Source organism: Branchiostoma floridae, chromosome 5 (genome assembly GCF_000003815.2).
Source record: "Branchiostoma floridae strain S238N-H82 chromosome 5, Bfl_VNyyK, whole genome shotgun sequence".
In the NCBI taxonomy this organism is placed as follows: Eukaryota; Metazoa; Chordata; class Leptocardii; order Amphioxiformes; family Branchiostomatidae; genus Branchiostoma; species Branchiostoma floridae.
In genome coordinates, this window is record NC_049983.1 from 12970392 (window position 1) to 12978316 (window position 7925).

Genomic DNA, 7925 nt, shown 5'->3' on the forward strand with positions numbered 1-7925 from the left:
ATGTATCATTATTTATCTCTCAAACTTTGAAAGATGTATAGACTAATCATACCTATATGCTTAGGACAGCTTTCATTGATTTTTTCTTTGACATTAGTAGGCGTTAGAGTCATCTATCTTGAGAAGTCAAACAATGGAGACTACGAAGTCAACTGAACGATCTGTGGACAACATCCACGGTGAGAAGACATCCATGTTTCGGAGAATGATAATAGAAGAATCAGAAAGTGCCGGCAGAAGACGACTTGGAAGTTGTAAATAAGATCAAGGTTAGGTTCATTTTTTTTTTCTTATTCCGTTTTTTAATCACCGCTGTAGCGAGGTTTTTTGTTTTGTTTACGTAATCTGAAGTGAGCAACATTACGTAACCAACATGAAGTTTATAATTAGGTGAGTTGTTTCTCATAAGGCCACAGCAAGTGAATCTGACTGATGACATCCACTGCAGACGGCAAAAATAGTGAGATAGGGCGAAAAAGACAAGATGGGTAAAAAAAAAACAAGATGGCTAAATTTTCCAAATATAACGTTACGCACTAAACGTAAAATAATTAAAGAGACGAAACATGGTATCACAGCCAACAAGGCATTAGTTTCTGTATTCAAGACGTGTACTAGTGTAGTAAAGGTGACACTAGTGTGGTAGACTGGTATGACTTACCAACATGGCAACAGCACTCATGGCTTCCATATTGAGGCCACTTTTACAACTATCTAACTAAATTTTTAGTTTCTCTTCTATAACTAAAGTCATGGCTACCTGGCTAGTGTCACTTCTACAAGTACTACCATTAGCATACAACACAACGTATTTGCCCATTTTGGTACTTTCTAGCCATGTTGACCATCTAAAAAGAAAGAAAAAATCTTGTTTTTTTTTAAATGAAATCAGGCGAAAATTAATGCGCGTGATGTCATCCATATAACTTACCTACCGTGGCCTAAACACAAAAGCAGGCAGACTGTGCCATTGTAGTTTACATGGGGTTTCATTCTACATAGCGCATTCGTATCTTTTGGTGGTATCGAAAATGAGATAGATTTTGATAGCTAACAGACATATATTGCTATGTATCAAAACAGTAGTTTGGTGTATAAGGCAAATACTTATTTACAAACAAGACATGTTCTGCTATCGCAAACCTGGAAGTACTCTTCCCCATTTCAAATAGACTAGCCCAGTAGAATTCATCATCAACATGGCTGCCGCAGAGCACGAAAATCACACCAGAGCAGTTCGCCCGTGTTCCTACTACCAAAACAACTCAAAATACTCTTTCTTCGACACCGTTGGTGACTTTCAGAAGACTGGGGTACTGCAGGATGTCGTCCTTGAAGTCGAGGGCCGGCGGTTTCCCTGCCATCGGCTTGTTCTGTCCGCGGCTAGCCCCTACTTCAGGGCCATGTTTACAAGTGACATGGCGGAAAGTCGTCAGAAGACGGTTGTTTTAGGGGAGACGATGACATTAGAATTTCACCCACTAATACATGCGTTCCAATGAGAGAGTTGAGGAAACAAATATGCAATTATCTCAAGAATAAAAAGTTCAAGCCATACAAACTTACCTTCAAATGATAGCCTACTACATCCAGTCTCGGCAAATTCCTTGGCAAGAATTTCTATACGGCTAATCTTTTGATACACCCCCCTGATTAGAGCCCTTGGATTGGCCCATTTGGCTGAAAACACCATTCTGGCGACGATACCACTATTTCAGGGGGGTGCCGAAACCCCCTCGATGGAGAAAGGTCATTTTTTACAACTAATTCTACCAGTGTAGGGTCTTTCCTACTGCAGCCACCCCCAAAATGCCCAGATTTCACATAATATCCCACCAAGAAAGGCTTTTCAATGGTTTAAAGCCTTGTTTTTATTTGAGATCTCTCACTGTGGGCTCTAGGCGCCTGCGCTAATGCTTACGTCACCCCTTCTAGTAAATTCAAGTTCACAATTGACAGATGTCAATCATATCACCCACTGCGGGGTAGGGGTGTGAAGTAAAAACCATCAATATCAAAGACCTCTGATAAGAAACACTCCCCTGGGGATTGATGACCTACCTGTGCCAGGCCTGCACTGTGGACCTGGGCTAGGGATGCTGGCTGCAGGTGGAATTTGACAGAAACAAGTGAATAAAGCCAAAAGTTGGTCACCTAAGCTAATGGAGACATTGTTCCCTTCACTTAGACTCCTACATCCCCTTTCTAGACACTTTCAAGGCAAGCCTAAAGTCTATTCAAGGGCCCTGAAAGGTATATAATGACCACTCGTGTGGATAGGGACAATCATAGAAAAGGCAAAAAGAATGAAAAAGAGTGTTGCAAGGCTAAATCACAACATTCACCTGGTCTTAGTAGGACCCCTCCCATAGGGGAATCACCCCCCCCCCCCCAACAATTTACCCCCAGAATACCAAAATCAAGTCCTCTGTATACTGTCCCTGGTCTGCAGTCTGACCACCTTGAAGTTAGCAGCCGTTTCGGCAGCCGATTCCAGCAGCCGATTCCAGCAGCCGATTCGAGCTATAGTAAATATAGCATCCGATTCGAACACATCACTATTTATCATTACTTTCTTATTTATCCCATTTATCAGATTTTCCCAGTAAAAAAGGGACCTAAATGAATAGAACAACGCTTCCTTGAAGACGTTGGTGAATAATTTTAAAGTCAGGATATTTTAGAAGGACAAAAAAGGAGAAAAATAAAGAAAATGATCATAAGAGCGTCCTCTGTTGACAATAGTGGAAACTGCAGGTAATCTTAAGCTGCAGGTCATGATGGCTAAAAGCATTTTTAAAAACTACTGATAGCTAACGATCTATTACGTCTTAGAAAAGTTTTAAAACTTACCTACTAGGTTTGGTTAACCTTCCACATGGACACTTAAGTAGGGTTTAAAACTTCCCGCCACAATTGCTACTGTAGATAGTAGACTCCATACTAATATAACTGAATTAGGCAGGTAAACTAGGATTTTAAATGTCCTGCCACTATTTAAAATGTAGTGAAAGACGGGGCATGCAAATTTCAAATGTTAGCTATGATATCCTATGGCATACTACTTCTCATAAAATTTTTGAAACTAACCTGTCAGATTTAATTAACCTCCCATAGGCTCAAATGTAGTACAACAGACTAGGATGTCAAACGTCCCGCCACTATTGCTAATATAGTGGAAACGGGCTTTCTGCTACTAGACTAAATTAGGCATGTGAACTTCAAATGTCAGATATGATAACTAACAGTATCGTACTTCTTAAAAAAGTATCAAATTTTACCTGCCGGATATAATGAACCTCCAACGGGGCCACTAATTGGGTACAAATGATTAGAATTTCTAACTTCCCGCCACTATTGCTACTGTCTTGAAAGACGGGCTTCCTGTTACTAAACTAAATAAGGCAGGTAAACTTCAAAGGTCAGCTATGATAGATAACAGTGTAGTACTTCTTACAAAAGTTTTAAATTTTACCTGCCAGATTTAATTAAACTTCCCGGGGACACTAATTGGATACAAGATACTAGGATTTCAAACTTCCCGCCACTATTGCTAATGTAACAGAGACGGACTTTCTGTTACTAAACTAAATGAGGCAGGTAAACTTTGAAGGTCAGCTATGATAGCTAACAGTGTAACACTTCTTACCAAAATTTTAAATTTTACCTGCCAGATTCAATTAACCTTCCACAGGGACACTAATTGGGTACAAGATACAAGGATTTCAAACTTCCCGCCACAAATGCTAATATAGTAGAGACGGAATTTTTGTTACTAAACTAAATGAGGCAGGTAAACTTCAAATATCACTAATGAGACCTAACAGTCTAGCACTTCTTACAAAAGTTTCACATTTTACCTGCCAGATTTAATTAACCTTCCACAGGGACACTAATTGGGTACAAGATACTAGGATTTCAAACTTCCCGCCACTATTGCTAATGTAGCAGAGACGGACTTTCTGTTACTAAACTAAATGAGGCAGGTAAACTTTGAAGGTCAGCTATGATAGATATCAGTCTAGCACTTCTTACAAAAATTTTTAATTTTACCTGCCGGATTTAATTAACCTTCCACAGGGACACTAATAGGGTAAAAGATACTAGGATTTCAAACTTCGCGCCACAAATGCCAATGTAGTAGAGACGGACTTTCTGTTACTAAACTAAATGAGGCAGGTAAACTTTGAAGGTTGGCTATGATAGCTAACAGTCTAGCACTTCTTTCAAAAGTTTTAAATTTTACCTGCCAGATTTAATTAACCTTCCACAGGGACACAAATGAATTACAAGATACTAGGATTTCAAACTTCCCTCCACTATTGCTAATGTAGTAGAGACGGACTTTCTGTTACTAAACTAAATGAGGCAGGTAAACTTTGAAGGTCAGCTATGACAACTAACAGTCTAGCACTTCGTACAAAAGTTTCAAATTTTACCTGCCGGATTTAATTAACCTCCCACAGGGACACAAATGAATTACAAGATACTAGGATTTCAAACTTCCCGCCAATATTGCTAATGTAGTAGAGACGGACTTTCTGTTACTAAACTAAATGAGGCAGGTAAACTTTGAAGGTCAGCTATGATAGCTAACAGTCTAGCACTTCTTACAAAAGTTTCAAATTTTACCTGCCAGATTCAATGAACCTCCCACAGGGACACTAATAGGGTAAAAGATACTAGGATTTCAAACTTCTCGCCACAAATGCTAATATAGTAGAGACGGACTTTTTGTTACTAAACTAAATGAGGCAGGTAAACTTCAAATATCACTAGTGAGACCTAACAGTCTAGCACTTCTTACAAACGTTTCAAATTTTACCTGCCAGATTTAATTAACCTTCCACAGGGACACTAATTGGGTACAAGATACTAGGATTTCAAACTTCCCGCCACTATTGCTAATGTAGCAGAGACGGACTTTTCTGTTACTAAACTAAATGAGGCAGGTAAAATTTGAAGGTTAGCTATGATAGATATCAGTCTAGCACTTCTTACAAAAGTTTTAAATTATACCTGCCGGATTTAATTAACCTTCCACAGGGACACTAATAGGGTAAAAGATACTAGGATTTCAAACTTCCCGCCACAAATGCTAATCTAGTAGAGACGGACTTTCTGTTACTAAACTAAATGAGGTAGGTAAACTTTGAAGGTCAGCTATGATAACTAATAGTCTAGCACTTCTTACAAAAGTTTCAAATTTTACCTGCCGGATTTAGGTAACCTCACACAGGGACACTAATTGGGTACAACAGACTAGGATTCAGAGTCAAACTTCCCGCCACCATTGGCAATGTCGTAGAAGACGGGCTTTCCTTTACTAAACTAAATGAGGCAGGTAAACTTCATAGGTCAACTATGATAGCTAGCCGTCTAGCCCTTATCACAAACTATTAAATTATACTTGCCGGATTTAATTAACCTTCCAAAGAGACACTAATTGGGTACAAGATACTAGGATTTCAAACTTCCTGCCACTATTGCTAATGTAGTAGAGACGGGCTTTCTGTTACTAAACTAAATAAGGCAGGTAAACTTTGAAGGTCAGCTATGATAGCTAACAGTCTAGCACTTCTTACAAAAGTTTCAAATTTTACCTGCCAGATTCAATGAACCTCTCATAGGGACACTAATTATAATCGAGTACATGAGGCTTAGTTTTCAAACTTCCCGCCACTATTCCTTATGTAGTAGACACGGGCTTTCCGTTACTAAACTAAATAAGGCAGGTAAACTTCAAATATCACTAATGATAGCTAATAGTGTATTACTTATTACAAAAGTTTTAGATTTTACCTGCCAGATTTAATTAACCTCACACAGGGACACTAATTGAGTACAAGATACTAGGATTTCAAACTTCCCGCCACAAATGCTAATGTAGTAGAGACGGGCTTTCTGTTACTAAACTGAATGAAGCAGGTAAACTTTGAAGGTCAGCTTTGATAGATATCAGTCTAACACTTCTTACAAAAGTTTCAAATTTTACCTGCCAGATTTAATTAACTTTCCACGGGGACACTAATTGGGCACAAGATACTAGGATTTCAAACTTCCCGCCACAAATGCTAATATAGTAGAGACGGACTTTTTGTTACTAAACTAAATGAGGCAGGTAAACTTCAAATATCACAAATGAGACCTAACAGTCTAGCACTTCTTACAAAAGTTTCAAATTTTACCTGCCAGATTTAATTAACCTTCCACAGGGACACTAATTGGGTACAAGATACTAGGATTTCAAACTTCCCGCCACTATTGCTAATGTAGCAGAGACGGGCTTTCTGTTACTAAACTGAATGAAGCAGGTAAACTTTGAAGGTCAGCTATGATAGATATCAGTCTAGCACTTCTTTCAAAAGTTTCAAATTTTACCTGCCAGATTTAATTAACCTCCCAAAGGGACACTAATTGGGTATCTTAGACTAGGATTCAAACTTCCCGCTACAAATGCTAATATAGTAGAGACGGACGTTTTGTTACTAAACTAAATGAGGCAGGTAAACTTCAAATATCACTAAGGAAACCTAACAGTCTAGCACTTCGTACAAAAGTTTCAAATTTTACCTGCCGGATTTAATTAACCTCCCACAGGGACACAAATGAATTACAAGACACTAGGATTTCAAACTTCCTGCCACCTTTGGCAATGTCGTAGAAGACGGCCGCGGGCTTTCCTTTATTAAACTAAATAAGGCAGGTAAACTTCATAGGTCAACTATGATAGCTAGCCATCTAGCACTTATCACAAACTAGTAAATTATACTTGCCGGATTTAATTAACCTTCCAAAGAGACACTAATTGGGAAAGATACTAGGATTTCAAACTTCCCGCCACAAATGCTAATGTAGAAGAGACGGGTTTTCTGTTAAAAAACTGAATGAGACAGGTAAACTTTGAAGGTCAGCTATGATAGCTAACAGTCTAGCACTTCTTTAAAAAGTTTCAAATTTTACCTGCCAAATTATAGCAAGAAGTACTATACTGTTAGCTATCATAGCTGACCTTTGAAGTTTACCTGCCTCATTTAGTTCAGTAACAGAAAGTCCGTTTCTACTACATAAGGAATAGTGGCGGGAAGTTTGATATCGTAGTATCTTGTACCCATTTAGTGTCCCTGTGGAAGGTTAATTAAATCTGGCAGGTAAAATTTAAAACTTTTGTAAGAAGTGCTAGACTGCCAGCTTTCATATCTTACCTTTGAAGTTTACCTGCCTCATTTAATTTAGTAACAGAAAGCCCGCCTTCTACTACATTGCCAATGTTGGCGGGAAGTTCGAAATCCTAGTATCTTGTACCCAATTAGTGTCCCTGTGGAAGGGTAATTAAATATGGCAGGTAAAATTTGAGACTTTTGTAAGAAGTACTAGACTGTAAGCTATCATTAGTGACTTTTAAAGTTTGCCTGCCTCATTTAGTTTAGTAATAGAAAGCCCGCCTCTAATACATTAGCAATAGTGGCGGGAAGTTTGAAATCCTAGTATCTTGTACCCAATTAGTGTCCCTGTGGAAGGGTAATTAAATCCGGCAGGTAAAATGTAAAACTTTTGTAAGAAATGCTAGACTGCCAGCTTTCATATCTTACCTTCGAAGTTTACCTGCCTCATTTAGTTTAGTAACAGAAAGCCCGTCTTCTACTACATTAGCAATAGTTGCGGAAAGTTTGAAATCCTAGCATCTTGTACCCAATTAGTGTCCCCGTGGAGGTTAATTAAATCTGGCAGGTAAAATTTGAAGCTTTTGTAAGAAGTACTAGACTGTTAGCTATCATTACTCACCTTTGAAGTTTACCTGCCTTATTTAGTTTAGTAACTGAAAGCCCGTGTCTACTACATAAGCAATAGTTGCGGGAAGTTTAAATCCTAGTATCTTGTAATACATTTGTGTCCATATCGAGGTTAATTAAATCCGGCAGGTA